Source organism: Hyaena hyaena, unplaced genomic scaffold (assembly GCF_003009895.1).
Source record: "Hyaena hyaena isolate Hyena2069 unplaced genomic scaffold, ASM300989v1 scaffold_631, whole genome shotgun sequence".
In the NCBI taxonomy this organism is placed as follows: domain Eukaryota; kingdom Metazoa; phylum Chordata; class Mammalia; order Carnivora; family Hyaenidae; genus Hyaena; species Hyaena hyaena.
In genome coordinates, this window is record NW_024081264.1 from 56,988 (window position 1) to 71,480 (window position 14,493).

Here is a 14,493-nt window from a genome sequence, read left to right on the forward strand (position 1 = left end):
ATCAGTTTTGATTCCAGAAATCTCCGGATTGCAAGGAAAGCTGTTCAGAAAACAGTTAGGATTTGCACCTACTCCCTGTGAGTCAAACTTGTCTCCATATTGTGTAATCCAAACAAAGTACAAAAATAAATTGAATGCTGAAGTTTATGAGACTGCGACTGTCATCCCTAAGTGACAAGTGTCCAGCCTTTACATTCATCAAAACAGTGTTGGTTTCATAGATGGACTCTGCATTAAATGTGTAATATGTTTTGTAAAAGAAGCCAATGTAAATAAAATGTTGCTTTTATCTTTCCCTTCTGTGAGTTCCATAGTTAAGATGCAATAAAAAATGCCAGTGCTAAGGGGCACCTGGCTGACTCGGTTAAGCATCCGGCTTCAGCTGAGGTCATAATCTCATGGTTTGTGGGTTCAAGCCCCACATCAGGCTCTGTGCTGACAGCTCAGAGCCTGGAGCCTGTTCGGATTCTGTGTCTTCTTTTCTCTCTTTTCCTCTCCTGCTTGTATTCTCTCTGTTTACCAAAAATAAATAAACATTAAAAAAAATTCTTTTTAAATTTCAGTGCTAACTTGTTTGAAAATCTTACCTGAATTATAGAGAAGGGCACTCTGTCCCCAAACTAAATGGCACCAGATAAATAAAATACTTTGAATGCTCATATTTATATTTTTAAAGTTTTCACCTCTTTTTCCAGTTAGATATTACATCTTCCTGTGCCTTCAATAAAAATTACTATAGTATAAGAAAACATTTAATACTAATTACAGCAATTGTCACTTCTGGAAACTTGCCAGGAATAAGCCAGAAGGCAGCTGAGAACCTGGAGGGAAGCTAACACATCTGAGCAACCGAAATCAGTGTTGGGAAATAAATAAAATAGGAGATGCTTTTGCATTCTACATATAGTGTACTTCCTCTGCTCTCTCTGAGTCTGTTTACTCTTACTAAAGGCACTGTTTTAACAGACTTGATTTTCTGGTTTCGTTGCATTCATATATATCAGGTTTGGGATACATGTGCTGCAGTAACATAGATAGCAAGAAATTAACAGCATTAGCCTAAAAGCAAGACACAGAGCTCTATAATAGAGACAAAAGAATATTCAAACCATAGTAGCCTTGGAAGCAGAGAAAGGTTCATGTGCTTCCTAAGGGCATCAGTATGTGGTAGGCACAAAAGTTGATTCTCCTATGTCCATCAGTCATCAGGAAGATCTAAAATTTTCAAATAAAATCATTAAAAAAATAAAAAATAAAAGGGGGGGGCACCTGGGTGGCTCAGTCAGTTAAGCCTCTGACTTTAGCTCAGGTCATGATCTCACAGCTTGTGGGTTCGAGCCCGGCGTCGGGCTCTGTGCTGACAGCTAGCTCAGAGCCTGGAGTCTGCTTCTGATTCTGTGTCTCCCTCTCTCTCTGACCCTCACCTGCTCACACTGTCTCTCTCTCTCTCTCTCTCTCTCTCTCTGTCTCTCTCAGAAATAAATAAAAAAACATTAGATTTTTTTTTTAGTTTTCTTTTGCTTGTTTTCTTTAAAAAATATGGGAAAATCCTTAGAAAGATTTTTTTCAAAAGCAATTATAGTTGGGGATTTCTATTTTAAAAGTTATCTATGAAATGAAAAGATTAGGCCAGAGCTTTATCGATGCATAAAATTGGCTTTATTAAGATAGAATTCACATGCAATTCACCAAGTGAAAGTGTACAGGCAGGTGGTTTTTAGTATATTCACAGAGTGCAACCATTACCACAATCAATTTTAGAATACTCCATCACCCCCTCAAAAACAAAACTTCTTAACGGTCACTCCTTTTTGCCCCCACAAATCCTGACACCAGGCAAGGACTAATATTTCTGTCTCTACAGATTTACCTATTGTGGACAGTTCATATATTGGAATCATACAACATGTTTTATTGTGATTGGTTCCTTTCACGTCGCATAGTGTTTTCAAGGTTCGTCTCTGTCTTCATGTATATCAGCATTTAATTCCTTTTTATTGCCAAATACTACTTCATTGCATGGAGACAGCACAGGTTATTAACCCATTCATCAGTTGATGGACATTTGGGTTGTTTCCACTTTTTGGCTATTATACATAATGCTGCTATGAACATTTGCATACAACTTTTTATGTGGATGTGTTTTCATTTCTCTTGGGTATATACCTGAGGGTGGGCTTGCTAGGACACATACAAACTTCCCTTTAACCTCTTGCGGAACTGTCACACTGTTTTCCAAAGTGAATGCACTGTTTTATTTATTTTTAATATCAAACTCTTCTTATTTTTCTATTTTTTAATATTTATTTATTTTTAAGAGAGAGACAGACAGACAGAGCATGAGCAGAGGAAGGGGAGAGGGAGTGGGAGACACAGAATCTGAAGCAGGCTCCAGGCTCTGAGCTGTCAGCACAGAGCCCAACACGGGGCTTGGACCCATGAACTGTGAGATCATGATCTGAGCAGAAGTCAGATGCTTAACCACCTGAGCCACCCAGATGCCCCTGCACTATTTTATATCCCCACCAGTGGCGTATGAGAGCTCCAATTTCTTCACATCCTCACCAACACTTGTTATTTTCCGTTTTTTAAATCATAGCCACTCTAGTGTGTTCGAAGTGTCATTGTGGTTTTAATATGCATTTCCCTAAAAGAGCTCTTATGTCCCTCTAGCACTAACATCCTGTGATTTTAAACTTTTTGTAGGTTTGAGTGTCATCTCCAGTTTAATTACAAGGTTCTCGAATGGCCAGGAAGTGTCAGGCTTTATACTTTGTGATGGTTATTGTACCTAAGAGGGAACCCTGCTTTGAGCTGCCTTTGTAAATACTAAAAGATTGTTTTAAAGATTTAATTTTTTAAAAGTAATTTCTCTACACCGAACCTGGGGCTCGAAGTTACAACTCCAAGATCGAGTCGCATGCTCTACCGACGTAGCCAGCCAGGCGCCCCCTACAGGGTTGTTTTAATTGAGTAAGGTCTGGTTTTTGGACAATGTGTATTTCACTGCTAGCAGTTTTCACTCTTCCATGGTTGTTCTTGATTAACTGTCAGTCCTTGCAGACTGGAACATAAGTGCCAAGGGGCCAGGTTCATTGCCGTATCCCGGCTTTGTGCCACGGCGCCTCTCACGGTCCCAAATCTGTGTTCATGAATCACTGGATCCATAAGCATGCAGTCAGTCTCAGATTATTGGAAGAGGGGCTTGTGACCCCCTCTTTCTTTTAGGTTGCAATGCCACGTGAGCACCTGGCACATCTTTCCTCAGTCGCCCCTCTCCCCCAGCTCCACTTTAAAGACTTGCCAGACTCTCACCGTCAAGCTAAAATAAATGAACAAAGCCCATTTTGGGTAAACCTGTTGTTCCGCCCGGTGGTGCCACTTGGCAATGCTGTTCTCCCCGAAGCCTTAATTAACCACTCCCTGGTATTAAATTGTCAGTAGATCCCTGGAGTAAGTAAGCACGCTCTGGTGACTTGTCAAGACAGAAAGCTAAATCTCTCAGTGATTTGAACTGGGATTTGTTTAAGCAGGTAATGAGATTGCCATCTTGAGCTTCAGTGCAGGGCATTAGGAAGCTGGAGGAACCATTCCTGGGTGGACGCTTAGGTCCGTTCTGGGTGCTGAAATGATCACATTGGAGATAGCCTTGAGTGCCACTCAAGAGCCACCAGACACTTGTCCCTTGGCATGTGTCTGCAGAGTCAAAACTATGGAATCTTCTTCCAGGGACCATATTTCTGATGATGAAGGTGGTGTAATTAAAGGCGAGGACTACATGGAAGGTTGATATTCACCTTCCGTTCCCTCTAAATTAGGCAGGACAGATAGCTGCTTGGTGAGAAATAGAGACAATAATCTTAACGTCTGTAATTGTATTTCTGCCCCCCCCCCCTCACTTCCTCAGCCTCGAAGATGGTTGCAGAATGGGAAAGAGTTTTCATCTGTCTGTTATTTCTACTCCTTATGACCTAGGACAGAAGCCCAGGTCTTGACTGTGGGCGTGACAGGAACAAAATGAGCTCGGTGGTCACTAGAGTGACATCCCTTCTTCTGCTCTGATTTTCCCTCATAAGCGTGTTAGGGAGAGGCTCTAGGACTTTGGGAAAGAAACTGCACCTCACTGAGCTGCTCAGGGACTTGAGGAAGAGACTCAAGGAAAAGGTTTTTAACCTCATGGGTTTGACATTTTGGGTCCCCTCATCTCTTGCTTCATCTTGCCCCGTGTCCTCCTGGCCCAGGTCCAAGCTAAGACAAGCTAAGAATACATTTATGGGTGACACCAGAATGGTGCCCTGAAAAAGCTTTTTTTTTTTTTTACCCTCCCAAATCTTAACCTAAAAAAAAAGTAACATAGCTTTCATGTTCGTGTTTCTGTTTGTTGTTCTGATTTCATGTGGTTGTCTGTGTCAGGGTCAGCCACAGGGGTTACAAATCAAAGAACATCTGCCTGCCTGACCTAAATACACTGGTACCATTGCCTGAGCTGATTTCTTTATGGAGAAATGCATGGTTGCCTTAAAAATGGGAGTCACAGGGAGAGAGGAGCCCATTGCTGAAACCTAATCATATGTGGAACGTTTCTAAACCATGGCCAGGGGGGCTCTTGTGGATGGATGATACCTGGAAATTCAAAAGCTGTATTTAAAATTAAATACTGCGGCACTCATGTTATAAATTGTCCATAAATAATTTCATTAACAAGCAGTTAGATGTGTTCAGGTCCCTTGTTTCAGGAATGGGAATCTCTGCTAGGTCATCACCAGGTGCCACTCCAGGGGTCCCCCTCAGAGCTCCCTCACAGTTACAAGCAAGAGTAGCCCATTCAAACTCTGATCTCTCAGTTTTAATTTGTTAAAATTGTGGTCCAGCTTCGTACAGCATTCATTTTGATTCAACAAGAACAGTGGCTTTGAACTTGACCAGTGAGAATTACAGGGGTCCCTTCGTTGAAAATATTTTCTCCAGTCCTGGTGCATCCCAATCTCCAGGACATTGCGGGAGAGTTCGTATTTTTAATGAACGCCTTACACAGTTTTTACAATGAGGCAAATTTAAGAAAAAATGTGTTGAATATAGCCTGTCATTTTTAAATAAACGTAATTTAAACAGTTAACTTTAAAATTCAGGTGCACTGGGGCGCCTGGGTGGCTTAGTCGGTTGAGTGTCCGACTTTCGCTTAGGTCATGATCTCGCGGTTCGTGGGTTCGAGCCCCGCGTCGGGCTCTGTGCTGACTGCCGACTCGGAGCCTGGAGCCTGTTTCAGTCTGTGACTCCCTCTCTCTCTGACCCTCCCCTGCTCACACTGTCTCTCTCTCTCTCTCTCTCCTAGAAATAACTAAAACATAAAAAAAATTTTTTTTAATTCAGGTGCACTATGGGCACCTGGCTGGCTCAGTCAGTAGAGCATGTGATTTGTAATCTCTGGGTTGTGAGTTCAGGCCCCATGCTGAGTGTGGAACCTACTGAAATAAAAATAAAAATAAAATTTGGTTGCACGAAATATTAAAATTTAAGTGGCTTGAAGGAAATAAAATTGTAAACAAACTCTAGCAATCCTGCTGAAATTGCAAATGCAAAGCAGACTCTGATCTGGTGTCTTGTCAATTCTAACCTGTGACTGGGTGTGAAGCTAAATGTAAACAGTGACTAACTCTCATGGACTCCTGACACTTTGGCCTTTATAGGCTCTTTCCTAAATAAAGCGTTCTTGTTTTTGTTTTTTTATTTTTACTTATTTCTAGGAGAGAGAGAGGGAGACAGCGTGAGCAGGGGAGGGTTAGAGAGAGAGGGAGTCCCAGACTCTGAAACAAGCTCCAGGCTCTGAGCCGGCAGTCAGCACAGAGCCCGACGCGGGGCTCGAACCCACGAACCGCGAGATCATGACCTAAGCGAAAGTCGGACGCTTAACCGACTAAGCCACCCAGGCGCCCCTAAATAAAACGTTTTTTAAAGTTATCATTTTCAACTCTGTTGGTAGAAAGATGAATGTGTTGGTATGTCATGTGGCAACATTTTCTTCAACCTGAAAGTTTGCATGTTTTCTTCTCATTTTAAAAGAACTACAATGTTTTCATTCACGAGCACTCAGAAAGATCGCAGGCCCTCGGCACTGAGCCTATTGTGTGTCACAGACCAGGAGCCTGCATGGCAGAGTCGGTGAAATCTGGGCTTTAGTTCTGCTGGCTGATGTGATAATACTTCTGCCTGCTTCAGAAGTTCTGAAAGGAATTCCTGCTATTCTTTTTTCCCTCTCGCGTATGAGAATATGATCAGCCTTTTTTTTTTTTTTTTTTTAATCAGCCTTTTTGTTCCCAGCCCACATGCCAGGGAGAAAGTTGACAGGAATGGGAGGCCATGTGCCAGTGGAAGGAAGGTTTCTGTCACACATGGTTGAGTGACCTTTCCCATGGCGATCCTTCCCTGCAAACATTCCTCTGCCCCGCTAAGTGTGTTTTGAATTGCCAAGTAGTAGTGCAGGTGGGGAAATCAGGGCTCTTCCTACCCTAAATTCCCACCTGAGGGATGCCAAGTATCTAACTGGCTAAACAACTTTGCTCTTGGGGGTCAGGCTTTCCTTGTCATTGATTGCCTGTGTCAAATGGATTTCAGTATCAGACATATGAGCAGGGTTCTGCCTGAGCAGGGAAGCGGGGCTGCTGAGATGGGGAATGTAGGCATACTCTTTCCCATGGACGGGCCCACAGGTCTGACATCGGTGCATTGAAGCAAATAAAACAGCTTCTTTTCCTTTTGCATGGTTATGGTGAAGTTTTTGAGGATTCTAAAGTAACTCTGCTTATTACGATTAAATGTATTATTGTAAATAACTGAAAAGCCTCACCAGGAAAGCCAAAGAAGAAAAAATCCACCCTACTCCATGACACAGAGATAACAGCAGTTACTATTTCAGCCTGAATTCTCTAGTCTTGTTTTCTGTGCACAAAGAGCTGTTTAATTTTTATCCAAAATAGTAATCATACACGTGTCCCAGTTAATCACCTGCCCTTTCACCTAACAGCATATAATGAGCATTCTCCTCTGATCATTACATGCTGTCCTACGACATGGTGGCATTTTTGTTTCCCTTTGTGTGAATGGATAATCATTTAATTTACTTAACCAACTCTGCGTATTTGGACAATACTCAATTTCCTAGTTGTCAATGGTAAAAGTTCGGTGATTTTAAATTTTAATTTATTTTTGAGAGACAGAGAGAGATATAGATTGTGATCAGGGTAGGGGCACAGAGAGAGGGAGACACAGAATACGAAGCAGGCCCCAGGCTCTGAGCTGTCAGCACAGAGCCCGAAGCGGGGCTCGAACTCATGTTCTGAGAGATCATGACCCGAGCTGAAGTCAGACACTTAGCTGACTGAGCCACCCAGGTGCCCCTCAGTGATTTTTTTTTAAGATAAATTTTTGAATGTGTGCATAATTATTCTTTAGGGTCAGGCAGACAGATGTATTAAAGAATATAAGAATCTGGAGCTTTTTAATGGATATTTCCAAAAAGCTGCATGGAAAGATTGCACTGGTTTACATTCCCATCGGTGCTCTATGAGTTCTTGTGTCCTTGTACCCACGCTTGCTAACACAGGGGACTGCCATGTGACTAAAATTCCAACTAAGGGCACGTAGTGTGCATTAATTTAAAAGAAACCGCGACTCAAGTTTCTTTGCATAGAATATTTAATGTTTAGCAGATTGCTCTGTGTACAATGATTACAGGTTCCTTTACAGCGTTCTTGAAATGCTTTTATTAAATTTTACATTGATCACTTTCTTCAAGGTCCTTCAATAGTTTTTAGGTTTTCAACTCTTTTGTTATAAGCAGTTAAAAGTGTGGTTTTGGAGGGCTTTGTGTGCGCGTGTTTAGGAAGACGGGATGTGAAGTGGACAGAAGTTTGGGAATCAGTGAGCCCATCTCCACCTTATAGGTAGTCAATGGCTCAAAGAAGAACCTTGCCCACAGTCATCCTATCTGTGAGGGTACTGTCATTGCAAGTGACAAGCCACTCAACTTGGATGAGCCTTGCAGAATGGGGAGCTTGCTGGCTCATGAAACTGAAAATGGGTTCTGAAGCAACTGTGATAGACCTTGGACAATTCTTTGATCTTTCTGAGCCATAATTTTCTTATCTGTATACAGGATGTTGGACTTGACCTAAGGTCCCTTTCACCTCCTAAAGTTAAATGTTTCTATGAATAGATAAGCAAAAATTATATTATGCTACCAACTACATTTAGCTATGGGGAGGAGAAGGCTAGCCCTCAGAAAACAGATACTTTAAGAAATACAATTCTGTTATACACTCAGATCTAAGTTTACAAACTTTTTGTTTGTTAACGTGTAGAGATCCTTAAGCCACTTCAACATAATTAGTATTTATGTAGTATCAATATCAGTGTCTTTTAAAGTCTTTTTTTTTCTTATTACACCATCCTCATATATCTTTTCTACACATTAGTTTGTTCAACAAATCTATTCACAAATAGTTGGAAAAGAAATTCAGTCCTCCTATTCACAATTAGTTCAACAAATTCCTATTCAAATTAATTCAACAGCTTGGCGGAACCTTGAGAGATGTGTTAAACTGTGCAGGGCAGCAACTGGTTGCTGAGTCAAACCTGTGCCCGAAGGAGCTAATCTTACGTACAGGAAGAAATATTGGTGTTAGCGAACTTTGCCTCACCAGGAACACCTTAAAGCTCTGGCTGGTTGTTCAAGAGGAGATAGATTTCCTAGTATCAGGCTTCCTTAGCCCTTTAAAATTGTTTCTCTGACCTTTTCTGCATTGTGGTTGTTGGAGTTTTTTGGTTTTTTCTTTGAGGGGGTCTTTGCTCTTTGATGCTGTTTGGTCGCCGTATAAGGGCACTACGTAACCCATGAAATTTACCACAGGAAGCATAGGTGCCTCTCAGAGACTATTCCAGTGTTCCAAAAAGGTCTCTAAGAAACAGGCTTTGTTTTAAAGCCTTTGACTGCCAATAAAACTTTAAAATATTTTCACTACAGTGTTTGGAATACAAATTCATTTCACTGTTTTAAATTACTACCAGATTGCCAGTCTTGGTTTGTGTTTAGAGAAATTTTTAGACAGAGATAAATACAACAGAACCTACGTACCTTTTTATTAACACTCAGCTACCACGTTTATCGGTGATACTGGCAGTCCCTGGATCTGGTTCTGCAGGAGCCAGATGGTTCCCGGGGCGGTCGGGGGATGAGGGGGTGGGGGTGGGAGGGAAATAGCTGGATTTTGATGTAGGGTATATTACTCAGGATGCCCCAATCATCCTGCCTAACAACTCTGAACCCCAGTGCCTTAAAACAACAAAGGTTTATTTCTCATTCACACTCTAAGCCCATTGAGGAGATGGCTCCGGGCTTCATTCTGACTCATCCTCGCTCTGATCCCTCACTATCTTGGATCTTGCTGGTCATGGTAACAGAGGAAGAGATCTGAAGGGTCTCATCCTGGCTGTAAGTGCTCTTGTCTGGAAGTGATATACAACATGTCCATGCACAACCACTGACTAGATTAGGCACATTTCCCAGCTCAATTATAAAAGGTCCAGGGACTGCAGTCTGACCCCATGAGCCTAGAAGGAAGAGAGCCGGAAATACTTGGCCAGCAGCACTAGTGACTACCACAATTTACTTTTCTGATTATCAGGTATTTGGCTTGCTCTCCCAACTGCAGGTGAAATGCAGTCATTCGCACCCCAAAGCGGACAACACTGGAGCCTCACCCAGTCATGGCGTCATGATGTACAGTAGGATCTAAATGAGGGGGTGATACAGAGTTGTTTTGACAGCAACTCTGGAGGTGGGTCCTCTTGAGCTGGAGGCCAGTTACCTGCTGCCCCCCCTCCCCTGCATTGTATATTAATATGTAACGGTGAAAGAAAGATTGGAAAACTCAATAAATACCCTTGTACAGAAAGAGGGTGAATGGGAGACATCCATTCATTGGTCCTCAGTCATTCTAAAATGCTGAAGCAATTCTGAAATCCATCTGGGTGGCCTGTACATAGAGGGTGTTCCTTTGGGGTCTTGATTGTTCTCTCGGGAAGGGGTTCCCCAATCTGTTGCTTCAGGCCTTCAATTTTTCCAGTAACCTCCTTGGTCACAGCTAAAGACTGAAGAATATGCTCTCCAGAGGAGTGGAGTGGCTCTCCCAGCTGAGTTGAGAGGGTTGAGGGGCTCAAGCATTCAGCTTTTGGTTTCTCTGGCAGTACAACTCTTTTCAAAAGGAAATCAGTTTCCTATCTATTTAGCTGTAACTTATTTCCATATGCCAAGCCCTCAGTCCTTGGCATACTTCTGTTTACTGGATGCCTCTGTGGTTTTGCTCCCAACCTTTCTTTACTGACTTAATTGATGATACTTGGAGCCTGTCACCCTTTGGTTAGGAAGCCACACCTCTGGTCTCTTTTCCCCTGAGGTACTCTAATTGAAAGTATTAACTAAGGAGCCTGTGACCTCAACTGCGTCTTTATTTGGACACTTTTATAACCCTTTCAGAGTGTTAAGATTGAGTGAGATAACCCTTCTCTTTCTTTGAACTTCACCCCAAAGCTAAGTGCTAATTGACCTCTTCCATGCAAAGACTTACTCATTTCATTGTTTATCTATTGGGAAAGAGAAGCAGCTGCTTTTTCCAACACTGCAAGTCTGACTTAAAAGACTCTATTCCTTTTTCTTTTGGTTTATAAGTGACTCAGTTAATTTCTAGGCACCTCTCTTTCTCTTTCTTTTTCTCTCTCTCTTTCTCCTCCCCCCCTTTTTGGGGGGGGAGGGGAATTACACCTTTTAAAATGCAGCCAATAGTAGCCAAATGTAACCAACACAGCTACTAAACATTTGACTTTCAACCTCTTCCACAATATCTATTAATTCTTTAGATATAGTATATTCCTTTCAAGCTATCATGCATAATGGTTTTACCAAATGCCTTGCCAGCCTCCAAAATCCACTTCCCCACTCCCTGCTGCCTGGCAGACATTCTGTATCTAGAACCATCATCACTTCTGGCAAACGCTGACCAGACTCTTATCAGTGATCCGGCGGAATTTATCAAAACATTTGGATATTCTGGATTAAAGAACACATGAATCATGGATGATAGTTACATTGGGGTGTTCTTGCTTCCCTTTGTCTTTTATCTGCATTCACAGCTTGTGGTTGGGAAGTGTAAATTTTAGGTTGACCTTGATATCAGGAAGATGAATAAAACTGCATTCAAAATCTGACAGCTCCTATAAAAGCATTAAAATGTGACTAGAAGAGAGTTTATTTTTTCATGAAGGTAAGAAATGAACATAGGTAAGGGATGCCTGGGTGGCTCCGTCAGTTGAGCGTCTGACTTCGACTCCAGTCATGATCTCAAGGTTCGTGAATTCAAGCCCTGCATCAGGGTCGCTGCTGTCAGCGCGGAGCCTGCTTCAGATACTCTGTCCCCCTCTCTCCCTGACTTTCCTCTGCTCATGCTCTCTCTCTCAAAAATGAATAAACATTTAAAAAAAATAGAAATGAACATAGGTAAGCGAAAGTAATTTCTCTTGCCATTTAAACTTATACAGTATCCTGATCTTTATCCTCTTTTACCTCAAGCAAAACTGCTGATATAACATTTAACAGAATTTTCAGAGCTCTACGCTTTTTTCCACCATTTTGTGGCCAACAAAAGCTTTGAAATGAGCCGGAGGTGAATGAAGCAGGAAGAAGACAGCCAGATTCTGAATAACTTACGAAAAGTTTAGGTCCCCTGTCACGTTTTTAAAAAAGTGAGACCTCTTTGCACTTGCCTGTACTTAGCAGCATCCACAAAGGGCCGCAGAGGGACCCTTCATCGCAGAGGGGCTGGGGGCAGCTATGGCTGCATGGGGCCTGGATTTCTACCACAGAACTAGATTATTTTCTTGGTTTCACATAGCTGTTCTGTCCATTCTCTGCTGGGAGGTCTCCTATTTTTCATTGTCACTGAATTCTCCTTATTTTTTTTATTTCCGCAAGTACCAAAAGTTGTGAGTGTAGAATTTTCTCCGTCTCCTCTCCCAGTCTCTAGCCTCCCCCCATACGGCATGCCCATCTCTGCCACCTCCTAAAGCTATTTACAACCTGGAGGGATAGATAGCCTTCAGTATCTTTCAGCATATAATAAGCAAATAATCATAAACCCACGGGTCTCCCTTCCACCTGCCTTCCTTCTTTCCTGCCTTCCTTCCCTCCTTTTTTCTTCTTTCCAAACCAAATAGGGTAAATAAATTGTTTACACTTCTGGGTATCTTTTACTTTTCTCATTAACAGAAGCTTAGGGCTCTCTCTCCAGGCAGCTGGTATAGATCTCATTCATTCTTTTCAATGGCTATCCGGTAGTCCGTGGGTTGGAAAGAACACACTCAGTGGAACAGTTCTCCGGTTACAGGCCATGCAATTTGTTTTCTGTTTTTTTTCCCTCTCTCTTTTTTGTTTTTGCTTTTTAATTTGGCCACTGTAAAGGGTGCTTCAAGAACATTCTTATACCTATCTTCAAATGCTCTGGTTTTTAAATATGGTTCAGGAGAGGGATTAGCTGGGTTAAAAATGTATATGTACTTTTCATTTTAATAGGTGTTGCCAGAATGTTTCCAAATGAGTAGCCTATCAAAGTTCCAGAATACCCTTCCCCCATCCTGCCCAGTGGGAGGTGTCTCTCCTACTATGAGAAGAAAGGATTAGACCTGCAACACTGATTGCATAGCCCAGGCACCAGTTGACCTGCCATAGGTGTTTCAGTGGAGATTAAAACTAGGGCTCTGGTCAGCCTACGTGGTTGGGGGTGGTTGCGATTTTACTTCTGAAGGGATCCACCGGAGACCATTGTACTGCAATCCGTCCTTCCACAGATGAGGGTATGGAGCTCTACAGAGGGGGAGGGAGTGACAGTGAGCTGATCCCTGGTTCCCGTGTATGGGAAGCAGTTGTGAATCTTCATTTGAGGCTTTTCCTTTTACGTACACTGTGGGCCATGCTGACAGTTTTAGAGAACGGAGCAAGAAACGTCATCTGTGAGTTGACTTGACCAGTGGGGATGAACTTTCACCAGTTTCCTATAATCTGCTCAGACAAGCAAGCTTCCCAACTTGCCCTGGGCCATGTGGGGTTTGCTTTGCAAACTTCCACAATTATAATAGGACTTGGTCTTGTTACCTTGGTCTTGTCAGTGGAATCTGCTGCTCTTAATCTTCTGGCGAGTTTGGGATTTTAGTTTTCATATTGTTGAGGGTGAGTGCTTCCGAGTGTGGAACAGCCAGCTCGGACTACAGCGAACAGGGCGGCAGTGAAGCGCTGGAGAGAAAATCGCACATCCAGGGCTGGCTTCCTGCTGTGTCCCTCTCCTTCCACCCTCCCCAACCTACCGGCGGCGCAGAGGGCTAAGTAGTAGGGCTGCCCAGAAAAAGAGAACTTCTGTAGCTCTCACTTACGCTCCTGGCAATGTGACCTCTGGGTGTGGCAGCACAACTTGACCAGGGCTCATAATGGATGCTCTCTAGGGCTGAACAAAATAAACTTATTGAAAGAAGTCATTGTAGCTCCCTGTGTCTTCTTTTTTTTTTTAGTTTATTTATTTATTTTAAGAGAGACGAAGGCAGTGCAAGTGAGGGAGGGGCAGAGAGAAAAAGAGAGAGAGAACCTCAAGGAGGTTAGTTCCCCACTGTCAGCGCAGAACCTGATGTGGGGCTCGAACTCATGAACCATGAGTTTATGACCTGAGCTAAACCCGAGAGTCAGACACTTAACCAAATGAGCCACCCCAGGTGTGCCAGCTCCCTGTGTCTTTACATTTTTTTAAATGTTTGTTTATTTTTAGAGAGAGAGAGAGTGTGTGTGTGCGCGCATGCGTGTGTGTGTATATATATGTGTGTGAGTGAGTGGGGGAGGGGCAGAGAGATACGGAGACCCAGAATCAGGAGCAGGCTCCAGACTCTGAGCTGTCAGCACAGAGCCTGACGAGGGGCTTGAACTTGTGAACCGCGAGATCATGACCTGAGCTGAAGTCAGTCGCTTAACCTACTGAGCCACCCAGGTACCCTTCCCTGTATCTTTAAACTCAGTTTTAATATTACAGTTTCCGATTTCATGGCGTCTGCTGACGGAAATGAAAAGGGAGACCCCCGAGTTTGGAATCTCACTGGATTTGCTCTGTGTTCATTGCAAAGCATGTGACAGCACAGTGTTAATGAGCTACAAGAGGAGCTATAACTTTTTAGAGTTCTGCCACCATAGGGTCCTCATCTCTTATAACCCACCTTCTCTCACTTTCTCCTTCCTGTCTATTTGGTAGATTAAAGCAGTGGAGTCGTATCTTATAAAGTTGGCTCACGGAGACAAAAATTGAATGCTGTAACAACTGTAACTACAAAGTGCCTGAGGTGCGCCGGGTGGGTTAGAGACCGTCATGCCTTGGGTACACCTAGCATAGCCAGTTTTTCCCCTGGCATTGG

At 42.8% G+C, this 14,493-nt stretch overlaps 1 protein-coding gene across 2 annotated transcripts in view; it reads left to right on the plus strand.

Moving 5' to 3' along the window:
• PANK1 (pantothenate kinase 1) overlaps positions 1-14,493 on the plus strand; it is a 56,008-nt gene that overhangs the window by 14,681 nt on the left and 26,834 nt on the right. The window lies entirely within an intron of this gene.